At 33.7% G+C, this 23654-nt stretch overlaps 1 pseudogene across 1 annotated transcript; it reads left to right on the forward strand.

The window, feature by feature from the left end:
- Window positions 1-17305: 17305 nt before the first annotated feature.
- Window positions 17306-23218, forward strand: LOC143564062 (glucosidase 2 subunit beta-like; annotated as a pseudogene). The gene is made up of 16 exons (XR_013140780.1): window positions 17306-17399; window positions 17846-17941; window positions 19027-19266; window positions 19337-19547; window positions 19651-19740; window positions 19817-19924; window positions 20880-21192; window positions 21272-21373; window positions 21465-21566; window positions 21646-21703; window positions 21813-21881; window positions 21986-22073; window positions 22171-22232; window positions 22319-22370; window positions 22789-22888; window positions 23017-23218. The product of XR_013140780.1 is annotated as a glucosidase 2 subunit beta-like (transcript).
- The last annotated feature ends 436 nt before the right edge of the window (window positions 23219-23654 follow it).

A 23654-nucleotide genomic window follows, 5' to 3' on the forward strand; every position in this document is an offset into this window, starting at 1 on the left:
CTTGGTTTTTCACAATTGAAGCATCCAACATCCGTTTCTAGCCATCCTCTACCTTCCTATTGCTTGTATTGGTGTTTTTGAAGGTATAATTGCAAACCCTAGGTCCGATTTTCATATGTATATGTGTTCATATGTTTTATCTTGATTTGATGATGGATTGATTGTGATATGATAACTAGAATTGGTATTATTACATGTTAATTGATGTGTTCTTGATTTTGAATTCAAATAAAACCCTAACCATGTATGTATGGTGTAATTGATATGCATGGGTAGTGACTATAGTGTCTAGAATGTTATATGAATGATTTGTGGTCCATAAATAGTTAATATGTTGAGTTTGGATGCAAACAGTTTCTGGACAGATTGTGTTGTTGATGTTCATTTGACTGTAACGGGGTGTAAATGTGAAAATTGGTTGATATAATTGATACTAAAGTAAACTAGGTTGAGTATAGTTTCTAAAGAATATAAATTTGCAATTTTTGGACGTGTAAAAGTTAACCTTTATGATTTTACAAAAACGTTGTGCAAAGCTGAGTTGTTAGACCTGCTGTTAGGTTGTTTTGTAAATATTATATCTCATGAACTACGAGACCAATTGGGTTGGTTCCACTTCTGGAAGTTGACTTATTGCGTTAGTAACCTAACCCAAGTGGTCTTGCATTTGTTGGATTTTTCATTTAACAGGAATTTCAAATAACATTCTGTTGCGCATGAATTTGACTGTTATGAGCTTGCTGTAGTGTTTTGATCATTATGAGAAATCTATGTGGAATAAAAATAAAATAAAATATGTTCTGGAAACCTAACACATGCATGCTATAGTGATGATTTTTGGTAAATTAATTGAGATGCTATGATCGGTGGAATAGTACAATCTTTCAAGTAGAATTTCTGTCTCGGTGAAACTAGCTGCTGAATTTTGTGAAAATGCATGAAACATGATAATTGCTAGTTAATTGTTATGTTTTGACCAATTTGCCCCTGCGGGGAATACTTGCTAAATAGTTATCGTGTTTTGACCAAATTGCCCTTACGGGGAATAATTGCTAGTTAACTGTTATGTATTGACCAAATTGCCCTTACGGGAAGTAATTGCTAGTGACGTACATCATGAATACATGACACGTGAATAGTTGCTCACACATGTAACGTATCACAAATACACTTGTAAAAGTCACACACGATTCACAAACGAAACACGAAACATGTTGTGTGCATAGGTATTATATGCCGAGTCTAGAGACTCGATAATAGTTCCGACACTTAGAAAATCTCCTTGTTGTTTTAGAACGCTAGAGAGAGTTTTCTGTGACGCGCATCACTTGGTGATTTAATTTGGGAATTTCTTCGCAAACAGTGAGTTCACTTACCCCTTTTAAACTGTTTTCAAATGCTTTTCACTTGGGGGAGATAACATACTCCGAAAACGCTTTTAAGATTTTGTTAATATAGATTATATATCACTTGTAAAGACTAAGTGGCAAACGCAATAACTAAAGTCCTTCATTCACATCGAACCGTTTAATATTGGATAATAGCGAGTCATTGTTGAGTAGTACTACTGGGTTTGACAAACCCCACCCAACGCTAAACTCGACTGGAGGTCGAGTGGGTGTAATCTTGGCTAAACACATACCATGGTCGGGATAGACCTGGTGGCAAGGCAAATGATAAACAGTCAGCTTCGGTGTCGAACACTTAGTAATACTTGTTTTATAGGCTAGCTACCTATAGATATATAATTGACATAACACTATCTGGTAACGCAAAACGCTGAACGCAAAACGCTAAACGCTGAACGCAAAACGCTGAACGCAAACGTAACGCTTTATTGATATAAACTTGTGAACTCACCAACCCCGTGTTGACACTTTTAGTATGTTATTCTCAGGTAGCCGAGGCGGGCGCGCGGCATAGGATCATGCATGGTTTTTGAACATTCTGATATGCAAACATGTTTTTAACTATTATTACTTGGGTTTTTAAGTCGTCCTGCGTGACGCAACTTTTGTCTTTTGGTTTTTACGCTTCCGCACTTATTTTCATTTAAACGTTCTTATGGTTTGATTATAACTAATGACTCTGATCCTGTTAGTTCACACCCTCTGACGGTAAAACTCCGTTAGTGGATTTTGAGGGTGTGACATTATTAATTTTAATTATTCTTCAACTTTTATTATTAAATACATTATATATATTTTTTTATAGTTTTATATTAACGTTTACAGATAAATAATACCTTTGTGACGCGGCATACACCAACACTCATGGATTTATGACTCCCTACCGTAATACGAGGTACTGGTTAGCCGATTTTCGACGACAACGAGCGTTAACTAAGGAAGAAAGATTCAATCATGCTCACGCACAACTCAGAAATGTTATCGAGCGCTCCTATGGTGTTTTGAAGGCTAGATTCCCAATCCTAAAGCAAATGGCTCCATTTTCTTTTCCAATACAAAGAGACATAGTGATTGCTTGTTTCGCTGTCCATAATTTTATAAGGAAATGCAATATTCATGATCAATTATTAATGGACTATGATGAGAACACTATCTTTTCTAAAATACTGTAAGGCCCCGTTACCGGTGTCTCACTTTAACGTTGGATTTACTCATAAACATAGTTCTAAATATCAGAGTTAATTAAAACTTTCGCGGAATATTATAGAACATTCAACCATTACATTACATGACCATTAATCCTTGTCTTAACGAGCATTCAAATTATTTAAACATAAAACATTGTCTTTTAATTATCATAACATAACACTTCTTGAGATGCCAGCTTCTTCAAGTTCATGACATGTGCTTCCTCTTATGCAAGCTGCCTCAATCTACTCACCTGCGTGCATACTAAAAGTCAGCTATGCTGAGTGAGTTCTAGTTAATCATACAACATACAATCTGTTCTCATGCTTGCACACGTGCCCGAAGGGGTGTACATTAATCATACTTACTCTTCATATATAACTATCCATCCTATTTAAAGAGCCTTCCGCCCTATAACCTCACAGATATTATAAGGGTCTGGTCCCTAACATCACAGATATTATAAAGGTCTGGTCCCCAACATCAAATAAATTATTAGGGTCTGGTCCCTACCGTCACAGATATTATTAGGGTCATGTCCCTACCATCACAAATATTATTAGGGTCTGGTCCCTTTGTTTCATGCAACTGTACCATGCCTGTTCTTACATACTTTCCTTGACAATACGTGCAATCTCCGAAGAGCGTTCACGTACTGTCAAAATATCACACATACATTATGCATACATCATATATATTCATACATACGTCATATCTTACATCATACATATCCATCATATCATTAACTACCACCTGACGGAACATGCAATATCCGGAGATCGTTTGCGTATCGTCAAGCAATCATCATACATAAATTATACAAGGCATACACTTACCACTTAAGGTAAGTGTATTAACTATCACATCGAGTATGCACACAGCCCTGAAAACATAACAAGGAAGTGAGGCTAGAAACTCACCTGAACGCGATTACGTTCACCGTTTATAGTTAATCCTTTCCTTAGCTGAGCACGACTAACTGTATAACAATTACGCATATTAATTACTATCACTATCCATATCGCATTTCTAGTCCACTTATAACCCTCAACGAACGGGGGTCCGGGGACAGCGCCCCTGGAAGCGGGGTCTTGGGGTGGCAGCCCCTAGCAGGGTCCAAGGGGCAGAGCCCCTGGCGGCAGCCCCTAGAAATAAAAATTTTATTTCTATTAACTGTCTTATCACATTTTCCATTAGCATTTTAAATCATTAATTAATTTGCAACTTAAAAGTTCAACGGCTTCTTTGTAATTAAATCGTTCTTCTTTAAATCCGGGGACCATTATGTAATTCTGTTAAACTTCTAGTTCGTTACTTATCCTTAACGAATTGACTTGTCATGACGAACTGGTTCTTGTAACGAATTGAAACCTCTAACGAACTGGACCCTTAACGAATCAATCCATAGCGAACCAGTCATGTAACGAATTGGACCTTCCAATTCGTTATCTTTTAACTATAGCGAATCAAGGGTAATTCGCTATCTTTTCCCTTAACGAACTAAAGCTAGTTCGTTATATTCCCTTAGATGAATCAGCTAGCGAATTACTTCTAATTCGTTAGTTACCCCTTAGCGAACTAGGGTTAGGTCAGGGAATGTCAGAACATTCCCTGACCTGACATTCATACCTCGTATTCCCTTTCTCCGGCGGCGCAGCCGGAAAACCGCTGATTCGCCGGAAAAAACGAGTTTTAACTCGTTTTTCACCGTTTTTCGTCCCGTTCAATCCAGATTTGAGCTAGGGTGACCCCTAGGCTCATCTTAGGTTCGGTTTATATGCGATTCCACCCGGATCTCGTGACTTAAACGGTTTTTAACGGTGTCAGCTCATCGTTTCGTGACTATATCTAACGGATTTAAGCTCATACAATATCATACTATCATTACCTTGGATAGGGATCGGTTTTCCTTAGTGATTTCGGCTTGGAGAGAGAGAGCTTAAGTGTGTGTTTTGAATGGTGTATGGAATATGTGTAAATGAGGAATTAAGTGGTGTTTATGGTTTATATATTTATGGATCATGGGCTTAGCCCATGGTCTTTCCTCTTTTCCTCTAACCCAAGTCCATAACCCAATTCCATTTAACCCAACACTAGCCCGACTCATAATAACTCATACTTTCATTTATTAACCGAAACTAGAAAACGGGATGTTACAAATACAAGGTGGAGAAGGTGATGGTCAGTTCGTTCACGACATAGAATGGGGTTCACCAAGCGTTGAGTATATGACTAATTTGCGTGATGAGATAGCTACTCAACTAATTTCTAATGAATAAAATTCACATTGTACGCAAAGTATTAATTTCTATTTGAATTTTAGTATGTTTTAATGGACTCTAATTTTGATTTTCTATGATATTATGTATTTTATTTTTATGATTATTCATCAATCAGAGTTCTAACCAAACAAATATAGTTCATTCAGCACGAAACATGTCATAGGGTTAAAATAGTCATTCTGCATAGTTATTCAGACATCCAACCAAACAACAGTTTACTGGTTCAGCACTTGCTGATTCAGAGTCTCTTGATCATTCAGACATCTTAATGGTTCAGCACTTAATGGTTTAGCAGTTGCCAAACAGCCCCTAAGTAAAGTAGAAAGATTAGGATTGACTTTGATTTCTCAAAAACCAATTCTAACAACTTCGGGTAATTGTAGTTAACTCACACAACCTCCCCTTGGTTGATTTAATTAGGTTATAATTAGGCATTCCATTAACATGTGATTTCTTTAACTAGCATGATAACCAAAGAAATCGTGATAACGATGTCATTTTAGAATTACCAAAACTAGAGAAATAAATCATAACTTATAAGTACAATATAAGGATCCATGTTTTATCTTGAATAAGTTATCAAGGTATTCTTTTTACCATTTCTAGTCTCCAAGAACATGTGTGAATCATTAATAAAAATTAGTCATCAACCTTGATGTATTGATTTAAAGTGATAAAACATTTGTTCATCAAAGGAAAATTGCAAAATAACCATGTACTTTACCAAACTATATCACATGTTTAACATAATCATCAAGTAAAACAAAGTTTCCTCATAGAAATTAGATGGTAAATGGAGTTTAGCTCATAATGAGCATGGTTATGAACATTAAAAGAGATGAAGATAATAAACACATGATCAAACTAGAACAATCTAACCAAATGTGGATGAATCTCCCTTCTTCAATGGTGATGGATGATGATGATGATGATGATAGCCTCCAAGCCTTCAAACTCTCCCCAAGACCTTCAATATGAGTGTAAAGTGGGTGTTTTTATAAGAGAACCTCGTATAGAAGTTTTCTTCATGCACACCAAATGAGTGCAACATGCCCATCTATTTATAGGCAGTCTGGAGAACTAGGCACGGCCCCGTGTAAAAGGAGGCACGCCCCCGTGTACAGGTGTCCAGCCGCATTTATTGTTATATCAGATCATACATGATGACTCACCACGGAGGCGTGCTTCATGGGGCACAGCCCTGTGTTTCCGGTGATCTGATATATTTCTTTTGTCTTTTCTGGAAGGTGACCACGGCCCCGTGTCCATCTGTCCAATATTTTGTCTTTTTCTTGTAGATTTTTGTCTTTTCTTGCACAGGAAAGCATGGGGGCGTGTTCAGTGAAACATGGGGGCTTGTTTTCTTGGGTTTTCTTTTATCTTATTTTGGATTTTCGTTTGTTTCTTCGTTTGAGGCTTGGGTTTACCTGAAAATACATTTTATCATGATAAATAGTTATCTGAGCTATATTATTAGATAAAAGTTACAGTTTTTTGAGATTATTTAATGCTAAAAAGATGTAAAATGTTATATACATCATAGTTATATACTCTATTAACTATAATACGCTAATCTAGACACTAAGTAATAATTCTAGTATCTTAAACTTAACTAAAGCTACTAACTAAGCAAGTGTACCAGTCGACTCTAGTACAATTTAGTAAGTCCGAATATCAAACCCACGGACTCTATAAGTTATGTCTAACTTTAAACTTAACTATAGGCATGACTATTTGTTTATTATTAAAAGGAGGTTTTACTAAAAACATATATTAAACTAATATTAGAACTAATTAATAAAACTAAAGACGAATCAAGTTAGAACTTGGACTTAATTCAGATGATGACAAACAACCAACTAGGCTAGAATCCCTAATGCATCAATTATCAAATGGTTGGAAAATGCTAAGTTATGGAACCAGGATCTTAAAATTATTCACTTAAGGGGAAAACGAACATGACCTTCGCCCATTTTCAAGGAGACACCTATGGAACCCTAATAAGCTATTAAAATTACAAGTTTAATTAGACTCGCTCATGGTTGCTAATTTATTTTATGACAGGTTCCTTTATAAGAAATCCTACCTTACAACACAGAAATAAAAGGTAGTTTAAAGAATTCACTCGACTAGATAGCTTATATAATAGTTTATATGTTTATATAATAGTTTTAGACCTCAAAACCATTCCATAAGTCGAAACTTTCTGGAAGAATAGGATCTCCGAGTCATGTAGAGAGAAAAATTGATCAGTGCGCGTAACGCGGTGTCCAAGAAAGCAACCAACCACCCCATAAGGACACTGTGACATTCGTCATTTTTGGTTTAATTCATATTTGTATTTGTAAAGTAAACTCGCTCGGTTTTGATTTCCGAGTCCCTTGATATTGAATAATAGTGGTTTTTATGTTACAAACTTGTTTCACACTTTTCGGATCGCGATAGCATCCATTACGATGTTTAAAACGCTCATTTTATGCTCAAAACGACATAAAACGAACTTCAGGGACTAAACTCGCCAATGAAGCAAAGCCGGAGACCAACCCACCCTCCTAGGCAAGCCGCGCCGTGCGGCCAGGAAGGGTGAGATGGTCGCGTGGGGCAACCACACACCTGCACCAGATTTCAAACTCGTTTCTAGATATTTTAACTTGTTTAAGGCCAACCAACTAACTTTAATGCATGTATTCCTATTGGTAGAGATTGGTGGTAACACCCTAATCTTTTCCCTATAAATACTAACCTATTCTGAAACACCCTATTTTTTTATATATATAATACTTTTACAAAATACACATCAGAGTAGGTCCCAGTTTAGATCCAAAACCTGTCACTCATGGTGACGTTTTATTTTATAAAAATATATAATATGTTTAAAACAAACTTTATTATACAAACTATTAAACACGAAAAGTATGGTTCTTTTGTCAGTCCAGTTCCATCCATGAAGCTTCAACCATCTAGGGGTGCTTTTTCTGAAAACATTTTAAAACATATTTTTATTGGCTTTCGCTAAGTAAGTACATCATTTTATAAAAATATGTTTTATTTTTATTTGGAATTTAACAACCAAATTCCTTGGAATTTCAACACCCGAAATTCTTATATTTACTCCACAATATTCTTTGGGAATTCAACACCTCAATTCATTGGGATTTTAACACCCGAATTCCTTATGAGCTCATTTTTAACCCATAAGGGTTATTAACTCCCCCTTTTATATTTGGGGTTCAACACCCGAACCCATTAAGATTTCAACTCCCGAAATCTTTTATATATAGTATAAAAATTTTGGAGTTTCAACTACCGAAACCCTCGGGACTCGTAACCCGTATATTTATTATAGGCATACCACCATATTTATTTTTAAAACTATAGCCTCTTTTTAAGCCGCACATTAATTCACATACTTGGACCCACAATCATTTCTCAAATCTACCTATTCTAATTAGTAAAATAATTGTGACACACATCAGTTTATGGTTAAACATCACAATTTTTTCCCTCCAAAACTAAGATCTTGATTGACCCTAATATATGTCAATATTCACTTTCCTTTTACATTTTATTTATATATTTTAATATAAATAAAAATTAACATATTATTTTACTGTATATTTCAAAATGTTTGGTGAAATCCAAAAATTAACAACAAACCATGTTCGAATATATAATTTCAAATGCTATCATTAACATATTTTACTACGTACATTGTTGAAGATTATGAAAAAAAATAAAACTTGAACATGCTTTCATTTTACAAAGTAATTTTTTTTAATTATTAAATCATAAATTTATGCTTAAGAGTTGAACCATTTTTTTAAAATCATTCCAATTGTCTATATTATTGTTGTTGTTGTTGTTGTTGTTGTTGTTGTTGTTGTGAATTAGCATATAAATTTATAAATTATAAATATATGCTTTAAATCTATCAATTTATTTTTCGGTTGATTTAGTAAACTATACATTTTTCGGTTAGTTTTGTAAATATATACAATAACTTTCATATATAACAAAGTTTATCATATTTAATTTCTTGGTTTTTTATCAAGAATTGTTTCGGGTTTTGTGGAACTTGAATTTGGTTTTTACAGTAAAAAAAATTGGTAAATAGATTGTATGATACAAGTTAATTACATTTGGGTCAAAATTTGTTATGGGTCAAAAATGAGATATATGAGTATTTTAAAAGTTTGAGAATGCAAATAGATTTATCGTCAAATTTGTTACGGGTTTAAAGTGTTGACTTGAATATGTCAAACGGATGAAAGTTAGAATTTTAAACATGATTTAGGTTTCAAATTTATTTTTAAGGACAATTTTGAAAAAAATCAAAAGGTTCAGGATTTGGTAAATTGACTATTTTTCACTCGACTATCAAAATTTAAGAATAGATGGTGAACACTTATGACATGTCAATCTCAAGCATATCAATGCTTTTAACTTGTATCAAATTTGAAACATTTGTGTCAGCGTAAATTTTTCTTTTAAGGTGATCAGAACATTGTATGAGAAGCATGTCATGCAAAATTATGCTCAAATGAAGCAGAATAAACAAAAAATTGAATGGGTTAACATGTTACTTTTTATATTGTCAAACTTATTAAAACATTTTTTCATGGTTTAGCTCAGAAAAACATAGTTATTGAAGAACATATGTTGTTATAATCTATTGTTCTTTTTTCCTTATATGGGTTGTAAATTGGTAAATATATCAATAAAGGTAACTTTTCTTCAGTATTTAGGCTGAGTGAGCAGAACTACCATTGTATAACTATTATATGAGAAGTCTTTTTCCTGAATTTCAATTATACATAACATGTAAATGTCTTTTTTATAAAATTGTATAGATATAATATAAATAGAGTTTAAAGAAAAATTAATAATTTAAACATGTTATCGATATAATATAAATAAAGTGCAAAAGGAAAGTGAATAACTATTGATATATGACATATATTAGTTTTGGAGGGAAAAGAATTGTGAGAATTAACCACAAACTGGCATGTGTCACAATTATTTTACATTAACTTTCATTTTTTTTTTACATTTTCAAGTCAAAACTTTAAACCAGTAACAAATTTGACGATAAATCTATTTGCATTCTTAAAATTTTAAAATATTCAAATTAACCATTTTCACCCGTAACAAATTTGAGCCAAATGTAGTTAATTTGTATCAAACAATCCATTTACCAATATTTAACAATCAAATTTATGTCCACAAAAAACCTGAAGCAATCCTTGATTAAAAAAAGAACCCAAGAAACTAAATATGAAAAACTTTTTTATATTTGAAAGTATTTGGTATATATTATACTTACAATTTAACATATATATGTATAGTTTACTAAATTAACCTAAAAATAAATAGATAGATTTAAATCATATATTTATTATTTATAAATTTATATTACAACGTACAAAAAAAACCAATAGATAAATAGATTTATTTTTAAAAAATACATCAACTTTTAAGCATATATGTATAATTTAATGATTAAAAAAATTACCTCGTAAATTGAAAGCATATTAGAGTTTTTTTTATTATTTTCAATCTTCAACAATATACTTATTATAATATATATTAATAATAACATTTAAAATTATATTATTTTCAATATTTAACAAACACAGTTTGTTTTTGATTGTTGGATTTCACCAAGTATGTTGTGAAATATATTCTAACAATGAATAATCGTATAATATGTAAATATTTATTTTTATAAAAGTATATAGATATAATATAAATAAAGATTAAAGAAAAGTGAATAATTTAATCATGTTATAGATATAATATCAATAGAGTGTAAAAGGAAAGTGAATAATTATTGAATAATGACATATATTAGTTTTGGAGAGAAAAAAGTTGTAAGAATTAACCACAAACTAACATGTGTCTACAATTATTTTACTTTATTAAATAGGTAGTTATTATTTTGTTATTATTTTAAAACAATATTACGTGAACTTTCTAAAACTTTATAATAATAATAATAATAATAATAATACTTATATATTATAATTAAGAATTTATTATATTAGTATTATTTTAAAAAGTTTCAAATGTCATCGAGCTTGTTTAAATATCTCATATTTTAACGAGTCATATTAATCGTTACTTACTCGTTTACTAATATTTGAAATATAGATTTCAAATATTTTATTTTTATCCACAAAATAGGATGTTACATATTCCCACCTATTTTCAGCTGCTAGTACTTCAAACAGTCTCTCAAATAAGAGTTGTAAGCTTTTTTTCCCATGTTCTTGACAGTTTGACTTTTTGAAGTCAAACAGAAGCTAAACTTTGGTTTGAATCCGCTTTTGGTAATTAAATCTTGTATTTTCAATTTGTTTATGTTATAATACAATTCTTCTTTGTTTTACCTTCTTCAACAATAGTTGAATTAGATGTTTATGTCATTCTAAGGCAAATTTACATGAAAGGGGTATTTTAGTCCATTTCAACATTTTAATCCATTTAAGCTTATTGTTTTCGTTTAATATATGAGTTTTTAATATTGTATATTAGTTCTATGGTTTTGGGTATGTCGTAACCAACCTCGGTCTCATACCGAGTCATGGACTAAAACAAAATCGAACTCTCGTTTAACTCTTTATTTAATTGTTTTAATTAATTGTATGTAAGATTCAAGTGTGTAAGTTATTTTATTTAATTTTTGTATTTTTTTTTTGTTATGATATGGATTCAGTGGACCCAAACTTGGTCATATACCAAGTCTTGAACCAACCAAACCGAATCAAACCGAGTTCACTCGCTTAAAACACACTAGTTGTGTTTCGGGCCACCGAATCTCATATTTTCTTTTAAGATCTTTTTATAAACTGATTATAAATGTTTTCTAAAAATATTTGGTATGTCGGAACCAACTTGATCTTATAACAAGATTGGACCGACAAAACCGAACACCCACTTACAATTGACGTTTAGAGTTTCTTCCTCATAGAACTCCTAACTTAGTTAAGTTTATGTTTTTAATGAGTTGTCTCGTAACATTTATCACTTTGGAATGTCGGGTTCGGACTTGACAACTTATCAAGACCCGAACCGACTAAACCGAGCACTCGTTAAAATCCCATTTTGGTATTTATCTATCAAGGGGTTGTGCACTATTGCATTAAACCAATCCCCTCATATATACTTAACAAAGGTTAAGTAAAACATATGGATAGAACACTGAGACTCACTTTCGGGTTAACTTACTTTTCAAACCGTCACTTTAATTACTTAAGTTTTTACACTTTAAACCCAAAAACTTTGTTTACGTATTTTTTTTATCATTTCATTTTACTTTAAGTTTCCTCAAGACGTCCTACTAATTTAAGGACCTTTTTAACCTAAGACTCGCACGTTAACTCGTTGAGCTCGTTTTCCTGAAGCTTTCTCTTGAACAAATTCTACACCAAAGTCACTTATTCCAAGTGAGTAATCACACTCCTCCTTTTTACGCTTTTATACTTTTGGGGGTGGCATGCGTATCATATTCAAACTTACATGTTTTAAGACCTCATTATTAATCCACAATTCTACATTATGTGTGTATATGAATATTTGCTCGATCTTTTGTTTATGCCTCAAGTTGATTATGTGCACGAGTGTTTATTTTAATGCTGTTGTTGAGCCTCAATAAGTATGATCATACGCACCCCTAGCTACTTTAGCCTTGTGCTAGTAGAATATGACATCATTATCCGAGTATTTTGGTTCTTACCAAATACAAAGGATCCTTAGTTATTTATATTTACAATGGTTGTTGCTATAGTTTATTTGCACATACGAATTGTGATTTTTGCCTCATTATATACATATTATAAAAACTAGTGTATTGTTCAACAACATTCGTGTTGATTAAATCTATTTTTATGCATGCTACTGGTTTACTTTTAGGATGCTTATGAAGATTGAAGACTTATCACTTAGATTATACCTTTAGGATACTTTAATGAATTTGTAATTGTTTGTATTTAATCTTTGAACAAGTTGTATTTGAGTTATTGAATGAAACAAATGAGTTAAGTAAATATTGTCACTTTAATAGTGTCATTGTGTTATTGAGCAATCCGTTGTTCTCCGGCGTGTTCCGCCGCCTTTAGTCGAGGTGTGACAAACACGTCGCGTCGCGTGGTCAACCTAGTGGAGTTGGTTGTGTGTCGTGGCTTGCTCCAAGTTGTCCAGTTCGCGTGCCTGTCCGGTTAAATCCCGGTTCTTCCGGTTCTCGGTTTTTACTCGTTTTTAGCTCTTTTTTCGCTCTTTTCAACTGTGTTTAACACTCGAGACCTATAAATCATTATTAAGTTAGTAGTATATAATTTCTAAACGAAAACGGATAAAGACTAATAAACACCGATACATTATATACAAGAGAAACATATGTATTTAGCATTATATCATGCCAAATATGAACAAAGAAAAGCCCACATAAATGTTTTTTAATGAAACGTCTGTGATGCTAAAAGTAGTCAAATAATTATTAACAGGATTACGTTAATCTAGACTAAGTAATACTCTATACTCTTTAAAACTCGACTAAACTACTTATCGACAAGTGAACCGATCGACTCTAGTAAAGCTAAGTAAGTACGGATATCGATCCAACGAGACTCTTTAAATTACGTAAATTAACTAATTAGACTCAACAAACTGACACGACTAATTATTTTATAATTATTAAAGGGGGTTTTAAATTACTAAATATTAAACTAATAAATTAACTAATTTAAAAGAGACAAGTAGCAAAACACAAGACAATTTAATTTGATTTATCAGATGATGATGGAAAATCACCTAGGGTTGAATCCCCTAAGTTGCACTTATCATTTAATTGGAAAATACTTGTTATGAAACTAGGACCACCCGTATACATTGTCATCCGCGGACTGTTTATTTTCTCGAAGACATTTCATTAAAAAACGTTTGCGCAAACTCTTCTTGGTGTAGACTTGACTCATCTACTTTTGAGATCTTTTAAAGTCTGCAGAGGGTTAAAACACCACACCCAACCAACACCCGTTGTCCACCATCGCCACAAGCATCCATCGTTCACCACCACCACCATCCATCACCACCTACCTCCATCGTCCGCCACCACCAACCCATCGTCCGCCGCCACCACCACCACCCACCGTTCGTCACCACCGCTGTCTACCCTCACCACCCACCCATTGTCCACCACCACCATTGCCCGCTACTACCACCGTCCACCACCGCCTTCTACCACCACCATCACCGCCACCATCCACCACCACCCACCCACAACCAGCCACCACCACCCATCACCACCACCACTATCACCATTCAGCACCAACATCACCCAATACCATAGTTCGTAAAATACTACCAGTTTATATTAGTAATCTACATACGTTAAAAAACAAACGGTATTCTTATTGTAAACTGCATAGGTTTGATCCACATCTTCTTCTACAGATGTCTGTAGATGTAGTCTGCAGACTGCAAACATTTTACCTATGAAAAAACCAACAACACCTAAGAACAAACTAATACTCAATAAAAAACTTTGTTTGGTTGAAAGAACTTAAAGCTTTTAGGTTTAAGAGCTTAGCTTCAAGCTTTTAATAAAACAAAAGGGGAATATCTCATAGAATAGTAAGAAACTTTCAAAAGTGTTCCAATTAGGTCACTCATGCATATTTTTCTCAAATCGGGTCACTAAATCTTCAAATCGAGTCTCACCGATTTTTTTGTTTGCTAAGAAAGAAATGAAGGATAAGATGTGGGGGTCGGAATTTGCAATATATGTAGATATATTTTTAAAAAAATTAAAAAAAAACGTTAATTATATTAAAATTCAAAAATAAAAAATAGAATCCACGTCGCCACTCAATGTCAACATAAAAAAAAGATAAAAAGATTTTCTATGTGAAACAAAAAATAAAAACGTTAAAAAAAACATGTTAAAACCTTTAATTTAATAAAATACGAGAGTTAGTGACCTAATTGGAACACTTTGTAAAGTTGATAGACCTAATTGGAACACTTTGATACTTGGTTACTATTTTATGAAATTGCCCCTAAAAAAACTCATACTCAATAAAAAACTTTGATTGGTTGAAAGAGCATGAAACTTTTAAGTTAAGAGAAAAACCTCAATATTTAAACGCTGCTACTACTAGCGTTTGAGAAAAATCTACAAGCTTTTATATTTGCATTTACAAATTTGGTACTTGAACTTCCACCAACTTTTGTGTATATATAATAGTTACACATGTAACTGTTATTCAAAACTAACTACTCAACGACTTTTTAAGAAGCCATAACCTTTTTCACAATATAATATTTTTAACAAAAAGTTACATCATAAAAACAAACATTTTATTCTTTTTAATTCGAGTATGATATCGCTATACTTCTTTAATTTTAAAATATTAACATACTACGTGATTACCGGTTAGGTTCGACAACAAGTCGAGTCAGACGAGCTCAGGCCACGTGTAAAACCAAATTAGGGTCGGAACGAGTCGATATAAAAGGGTTAATTTAGTTCGGTTCGTGTCAATAATATTTTGAGTCGAAAGGGGTCATGTCAGAACATGTTTCAGATTAGAACAGTGTCGGGTCGAAACGAGACTCGGATCAAAACAGATTGGTTTAAAAAATTATGTATTTGAAATTACTGTGTATTTCAGTTTTGCTTCTTGATTTTCGTCACCGGTTACACGCGTACTGCCTTTGCATGAATTACACGTCTACATTCGGTTTATATGCGCACTGTCATCAGGTGAATCATGTATCGACACTGATTATATGGTTGATGTCAGGTTGCACGCCCACCCTACCGCACCACGCGAGCACCCAACTAGTTTTATTAAAAGCTCTAACTACTTTGCCAAACACCTAAATATTTCTAAAAGGCTACAACTAACAACTACAACTGTCAGCTTCCGGCCAGGCCCGGCTCCGAGAAAGCACAAAAAAAAAATTGAACCGAATGCGAAATTTTTTTTGGGCCTTAATTAAAAAGGAGTATTTTGTTGATTTAAACAATTAAACTTTTATATAGGTTTACTTGGTTATAAATTGGGTTGTGTAAAATTTTTTTATATAAAAATAGGATTAAACATGTCTCAAATGAGATTTGAACTTATAATCTTTTAGTTGAGAGTAATACCCCCTTTGCCACTAGACCAAGCTGGTGGTCATGTAATTAAGTTTAAACATTAAACATACATATTGTTTTTAATAAAAATAAATTTAACTTTTATAAAAAAAATTCGGGCCTGACAGAGTGTCGGGCATGTGGCTGTCGTCCACCCCGCCACCCCTATAGACCGGCCCTGCTTCCGGTCATCAGATGCGGCACATCTTGTTACCCGTTAGGCTACCGTTTTATCGTGTTGAATTTAACATTGTGTTCCCGAGTTTCATTTAAGGTGAGAAAAGAAAGGGAGGAGAATTGAAAGAGAAAAGAAAGAGAGGGGGAGGAAAATGTGTCACTTCATTTCATGTTTTCGAGTTTAATGAAAAAGGGAAGAAAAGGAAATAAAATATATGAGTTAATAGGTAGTTAATGTTATACACACACATATTCTCCCAAAATCTCTCCAATTTGGAAGGATGGGTATTTACTTAAGTTTTCTAGCCTTTTCTCTCTCATCCCCTCCCCTCCTCTTGTTAAAAAATCTCAGGAACATGATTCCTTCATATTTTCTTCTCATTTCTCTCCCCTCCCCTCTTTAAACGAGACTCGGGAACATAGCGTAACAGTGTAATTAAAATTAGAAGCAGTGTTTTTAGAGCTGTTCACGAGTCGAACCCGAGTCGAGCCAGGGTGGTTTGGAGCTCGGGCTTGAAATTAAACGAGGCATCTCAGCTAAGGCTCTAGCTTGATTTCGAAGCTAAACGAGATTTAAATCGAGCCAACGAGCCGAGCCATGATCGAACCGAGCCTAGGCCGAGCCGAGCTTGGTTACAAAAATGAGTCAACGCAAATCAGGATGTTTCAAATCAAATCTTTTTAACTAATTTTATTCGAGCTTTTATCGAGTGAGCCACGAGCCCGAGCTTCGAGCCACGAGCTTTTTGAACATGAAAATTCCTGAAGGCGAAGACGACGTCGTTTTGGTCCGATAAACCCCATTTCTGGCTTCTATTCTACTAGTAGTTGTGGTGTTTTGTAGGTAGCGCTTCTATTAACTCCGATCAAATGCACGACCACATCATCTGCGAATCCCTTTAAAATCAAACCCTCGTTTCAATTTCAAGCTAAAATAAAACCATCAAATTATCCTTCATACTGCTACTCTTCAGCTCGATCTTACTCCTCAGATCGGCCGTCGGATAACATCCTCGGAGTTGCTCCCAAAGGTCCATTTCGAACCCTAATTCTTCTTAAATAATCACCAACCATCATTTCATATTATTATTGTTATTGTTATCCAACAGATGAGGATTAAATGCAGAGATGGATCTAAATCATTCACTAAGCCTCAGCTTAATGATGACTTCTGTGATTGCTCTGACGGCACTGATGAGCCAGGTCGCTCTATATTATATTATTTTACTTTAATCTATGCAGTTATATTTCAGATATCGGTGGGATCATTTATTTTAATATCATGCAGAATTTATGTATATAGAAAATCAACACTAACACTTCAGTATACATACACTCCTACCATTAACAAATTAACGTTTTGCAACTTACAAAGCATTTACAATTGTAGCAAGTAGGAACTTATTAAGACTTAAAACACTAACGTTAAACACTAAAAAGTGACAATTAACAATTAACAAAACGATATCAGGAAAATCTGTGATATATCGGTCCTATGTTATGGGTACCGATATTCTGCTAGAGGTCCGATAACAGCTATGGCACCGATATTAACTGCAGTCAGTCATAATAGGTTTTGAATTTTGAGTTAGATGTGTTTATGTTTGGTTATGGACTGATGCCATAATTGTGAGTTTTTCACATTGCAGGGACGTCGGCGTGTCCCTCTGGGAAGTTTTATTGCCGGAACTTGGGTCATAGTCCACTTGTTATATATTCTTCTAGGGTTAATGATGGGATTTGTGGTGAGTAAACTTTTTATTCATTTGTTCTTGTTGTATTTGTGAGGTTTAGACTTTTGTGATCTCTTGTTTTTATGAATTCGATGGGTTTATCGTGTTACATGTTATCATGCTAGAGAAAGATGTTTCTGCTACTTTGGTTATCTGATTATTTAACTGACGCAGAAGCTGTAGATATACCCTAGAGCCTACAGATTAGGCAGATAGAATTTCAATTTCAATAGTGACATCATGTTTCAATAATTGATTTGCATTGTGTGTCACACAGTTCTCCTTTATTCTTATGTATATTATTGACACATGTGTAAACAGTTGTAGTTAAAGTGTTATATATAATCTTATGGATTAAAAGGTTATTTGGCCTTTGGATTATATGATATTTTCTTTCTGCTTTGTTATCTGTGTTTGTCAGTCTCTAGTCTTTAATTATTTGGGCATTGTCATCAAATCATTGGTTTTCCTTTTCAGGTGCTTCTGATTTACTTGAACAAGTATTTGGATGTTGGTCTAGTGGACATGTTGTTTGATAGATTAATTAGAATTCTAAGTTCAAAATTAGGCATATTATATCATCTTGTATACATAGTGTCTGAGATGCATCAGAGATGCAGTGTTCCTACAATTGGTTAATGATACTGCTTTAGGAACCTTTAGAATATCCTTTCTCTATTTTCACATTAAAGGTGTTGGTTTCAGCTCCTGTTGCTGTTACATTGCCACAAGATGTAAATTCATGTAAATGTTTTATTATCTTGTTAACTAATCAGTTAGTTGATATTCAGTTTCCATTGCCATTAGGATGTGGAAAACGGTATCTTTATTTTTACAATCTAATTTGTTATCACGTTAGCTTGCTGCTTTGACATTACACCAATAAAACATAATATGTCGTGATCAATGAAATGATCTAACTTTGATATGTCTCTCATAGGCCTTAGCTTGTATTTCTGTCACTGATAAAACTATATATCTGCCATTATTATCTTCTGGTTGATTAAGGCGACATTTGAATTGAAGTTGGCTATGAAATTACCTATGCATTCAAATTCTGATTTTAAAGCCAATGATTACACTGTTTTGTTGAGCAGATTGCTGTGATGGAAGTGACGAATATGATGGTAAAGTTAAGTGCAAAAACACCTGTTGGGAAGCTGGGATGGTAGCACGAGATAGATTAAGAAAAAAGATCGCGGCGTTTCGTGAAGGCCTTACAGTAAGAAAGCATGAAGTTGAACAAGCAAAGCTTTCATCAGCAAAAGAAGAGGAAGAGTTATCTAGGTTAAAGAATGAGGAAAACATACTCAAGGGGCTTGTTCAGCAGCTTAAGGGTACTTGTGTTTAATATTTTAGTTATCATCTTATGTTTTTCTAATATGGAATTTGTTACCTTTTCTTTAGAGCGTAAGGAACAGATAGAAAAGGCAGAGGAGAAAGAACGTATTCAGAAAGAGAATGAGGAAAAGAAGAAAAGGGATGCCGAAGAAGCAAAATTAAAGGAACAAAAAGCTGAAGAAAAAGTTGAGGAACAAAAAGCTGAAGAAAAAGTTGAACTGTAGGAAGTAAATCTGATGAGGAAGCAAGGGTTCATGATCACTCGCTTTCGGGTCAGGTGAGAGTTGTACTTACGTGAAGTTTTCATACTTACTTTTCCTGCATCAAGTTTGCTCCTCATTTTGCATCTGTTAATTTTCTATTTGAGGTTTGTTTCTTAGGATCTAAACAAGCCCCCTGCTGATACTGAAGCTACAGTGGCCCACCATGATGATGACAATGATGCATCTCATGACAATGCAGAAGAGGAGGTACTTGTTAAAATTAATGTTATACTATACTACTATTTATGTTTATTGAACTTTCAATTTTATTTTTTTTGTATAGCATGTTGAAGATAACGAGGAATTATCTAAAGTTGCACATGAACATGACCCTGAGGAATCATCTGATGCTGCACATGAATATGATCATTCTCATGTGTCGGGAAGTAAGGTACATTGTTTGTCATTTACTCTTTTTGAGCAGTTGCAGCAATTATTCAGCTCTTTATATTAAGCTGGAATTCATCAGACTCTGATTTATTTTTTGTTGTTTTCCTTTGGTTTTTCTTTTTAGCTTAGTATAAGACTCTCTGTAACTCAAATGTTAGTGTTGCACAGTTTTAGTGAAATTTCTTGTTTAGTCTCTTCAAATTAGTTCCTCTAGTTTCCTTTGGTTTTTGTCACTTAATGTGATTAGGCCTGTAAACGAACCAGGCGCTAACTAAAGTGAAGCGCTTGTGAGCCTTTTGGCATGAAGTTCGTTCATGTTCTTTTATTAAATAAACGGATGAACATGAGCAAAACTTTTTGTTCATTTACTTAACGAATGAACATGAACACATGTCCCATCCATTCATTTATTTTCGTGAACGTTTGTTCATTTAAGTTTGTTTATATTCATTTGTCTATTCAGATATGATCGTTAAAGCCCGTTTGTATACTCATTTAAGTTTTGTAGGCCCGATACAGTTTTGTCTAGTTTTATGAAATTAAAATCACCCGCTACAATTTAGTGTAGTTTTACTATCTTTTAGGCCCGACAGATCGATGTTTACATGTACTTATTAGTGGTGTTATTCAGTTATCCGTTCGTTTATGTTTAGTTATGTTTGTTTATTTCTGTATGGTTCTGTTTGTTTACGTTCATAAACCATTTGCACTAACATAAACGAAATGAGCATGCTTATATTCTTTATTAACAAACACAAACATGAAAAACCATATGTTTAATTGTTCGTGTTTGATCGTTTGCTCTAGTAAGGTTAATTGAACCAACACAAACATGCTCTGTTTGTGTTTGTTTGGTTAGTTTACAGGCCTAAATGTGAAGATACCAAGTCATTATCACAATGGGCTTGTCTGACTGTTATTAATCAATCTTTGCATATAACCCATCCGTTTTTCAGGAAGATGATGCATCTGAAGATACTGATTCATTATCAAGGGAAGAATTAGGTCGTGTGATTGGTTCGCGTTGGACCGGAAAAAAAACCGAGGAACACGAGGAAGATGCAAGCACTTCTAAGCATTATTATGAAGATGATGATGATCTTGATGATGATGATACATCCGATAATGCACATGATGAGGAGTACAACGGGTATGACACGGAAACCGAGGAAGACCATCATAAATATGAGGATGATGATCACATGCATGATGCTCCAGACGATGATTCCCACAAATACGGGTCAGATGATGAAATTGACATGTCAGATAAAAATGAAATTTATATTTATTATTTTGACATGTCATTTATTTCGTATTTATTATGTTCAACTTTATATATGTTAAGATTTCGAAAGCACTAGCAACCCGTCATGGTTGGTGAAGATTCAACAAACTGTAAAAAAGTTTATAGAGGCTGTTAACCCATTTCAGACTCCGGTGGATACATCTGGTAAAAATGGAAGTTTTTTGTTCATTTGAACATATAAACATTCTTAAATTTGCATGAGTGAAGAATCATTGTTTATATGTTTGTACTGTAGAATCTGAAAATGTGCGAAAAGAATATGATGATGCTAGTGGGAAGCTATCTAAAATACAGTCAAGAATAACGAGTTTAACCAAAAAGCTAGGTCATGACTTCGGTAAGTAATTATCTTTTTATTTTGTTTTAAAATTTATCCCCAAAATTAAACATGTAATAATCTATTTTTGATATTACAGGTCCAGAGAAGGAGTTCTATTCACTATACGGTCAATGCTTTGAGATAAAAGAAAACAAGTTATAAACTTCATATTTCTTATTATATGCTGAATTTCGAGTTCTTCAATGATTTTATGCTAAATTTTGGTGTTCTTTTGTAATTTTGCGTTTTTGTAATCTGTTTCAGGTATGTTTATAAAGTCTGTCCTTATAAGGAAGCCATCCAAGAGGAGGGCCACAGCACAACTCGTTTAGGGTTGGTGTTTATTTTCCCATTAAACTTTGACTCAAATTCGGTTCTTTAACTTCTTGACTGCTATTTAATTTTAGCTAGTATGATTTTTCTTATTATGTGTATAGGCAATGGGATAAATTTGACGAGTCAAACAGAGTTACGATCTTTTCAAATGGAGACAAATGTTGGAATGGGCCTCAGGGAAGCCTAACAGTATGTTACTTCATTATGTTATACTAATATTAATACAGTCATATAAACCGGTTGATTCAGAACAATAAACATATGGTTTCTTCTCAACATGTAACAGGTCAGATTAAGATGTGGATCAAAAGTTGAACTTGCTGATATAGATGAACCAAGCCGTTGCGAGTAAGATTGTCTTTCTTATACCCCCCCACCCACCCACCCCCCGCTAACGTAGTGGACCTAGAAATAATATTGATATCTTATTGTAGATACTCAGCGTTGTTAACAACTCCAGCCCTGTGCCAGGAAGGAAGACTCAAGGTACATGTCTTATCATCATTTTGACTGCAGTTGACTATTTTGGCCCGTTTACTTATAACTCGATTGAAAAGGAAGCGGGTCAAACGGGTTGAAAGTTACAACAATAATATTGTTAGATAAAAAGGTGTTAATAATGGGGTTGGTCCATTGGCAAAGGCAAAGCCTTTAAAACACCAAAGAGTTGGGAGGTCTTGGTCTCCCAGATGACAAAAATTCGCCGTTCAAAAAAAGGGATAAAAAGGTGTTTGTGGGTCATTCGAATGCTTAACACCTTCTAAACCGCTATACTAAAAAGGTTGGATTATCATAATAATAATAATAATAATAATACTATTTGATATAAAAATGTTTCTGGGTCAGCCTGACCTGACCCGTTTTCTATATCGGATCTTCTGATTGTATATGAGTGGTGTTACAGGAACTAGAAGCTAAACTAGAAGCAGTTAACAAGGATCAACCTCAAGGTCATGATGAGCTTTGAATCTTCCATAGACTATTTAAACGCCTCTTGCTCCAAAGTAAGCTAACAGCCTTTAGTTTATCTTGGTCAACAAAAGTCAACTTGAAATTGAGAAGCCAATGAATGAGTATAAATCTTCATTCATTTTAGATGCACCAATTCTGACTTGTTTACTTGTTTATGCAGGTTAACAATCAAAGGTGACCCGACCCATACGCTCTTTTTTCCATTTTTGTAATGAACTTTGCTAAATAGGATCAACACAACACTTCCATGAAACGTGGAGTCGAGAGTTAAGACTAGAGGAACCATTTTATAGTAACTAGTACCTCATGCGTTGAAAGTTGGACTTTTGCATGTCTTAAGGGGACCGCGAATACATTCTTTTGTAATCTGAGTTGGAAAAGCGCTCTTATCATGTTGCTTTTGTTTACATGACGCTTTGCATTTCGAATCATACAAGTCATGAATCATGATTCACAATGTTTTTTTTATAAAAACCAAGTCGTGGATCATGATTCTTATTGTGTAGTATATGATCATCTAGAAGGTCAAATGTTTGCTCAAAAGAAAAAGAAAAAAAAAAATCTAGAAGGTCAAGGTCATGCGTTTCTTAATATCTATTATCAAATAAACAGAAGCTAAATGAATATTATATATTAGTGGACATTAGAGAGATCTTGCGTTTCTTTCACTCTATGAATGATGATTCTTCTCTTCTTTTATTCATTCCATTTTCTTAATGGAGTTTGGAACTACCGAACTAACCTCAATACGAGTCTTTTTTTAAGATAAAATGCTAACTGTCCATAGTTATATTATAT

Source organism: Bidens hawaiensis, unplaced genomic scaffold, assembly GCF_021521415.1.
Source record: "Bidens hawaiensis isolate Kalapana, Puna unplaced genomic scaffold, B.hawaiensis_p1.1 tig00021711_1, whole genome shotgun sequence".
Lineage (NCBI taxonomy): Eukaryota > Viridiplantae > Streptophyta > Magnoliopsida > Asterales > Asteraceae > Bidens > Bidens hawaiensis.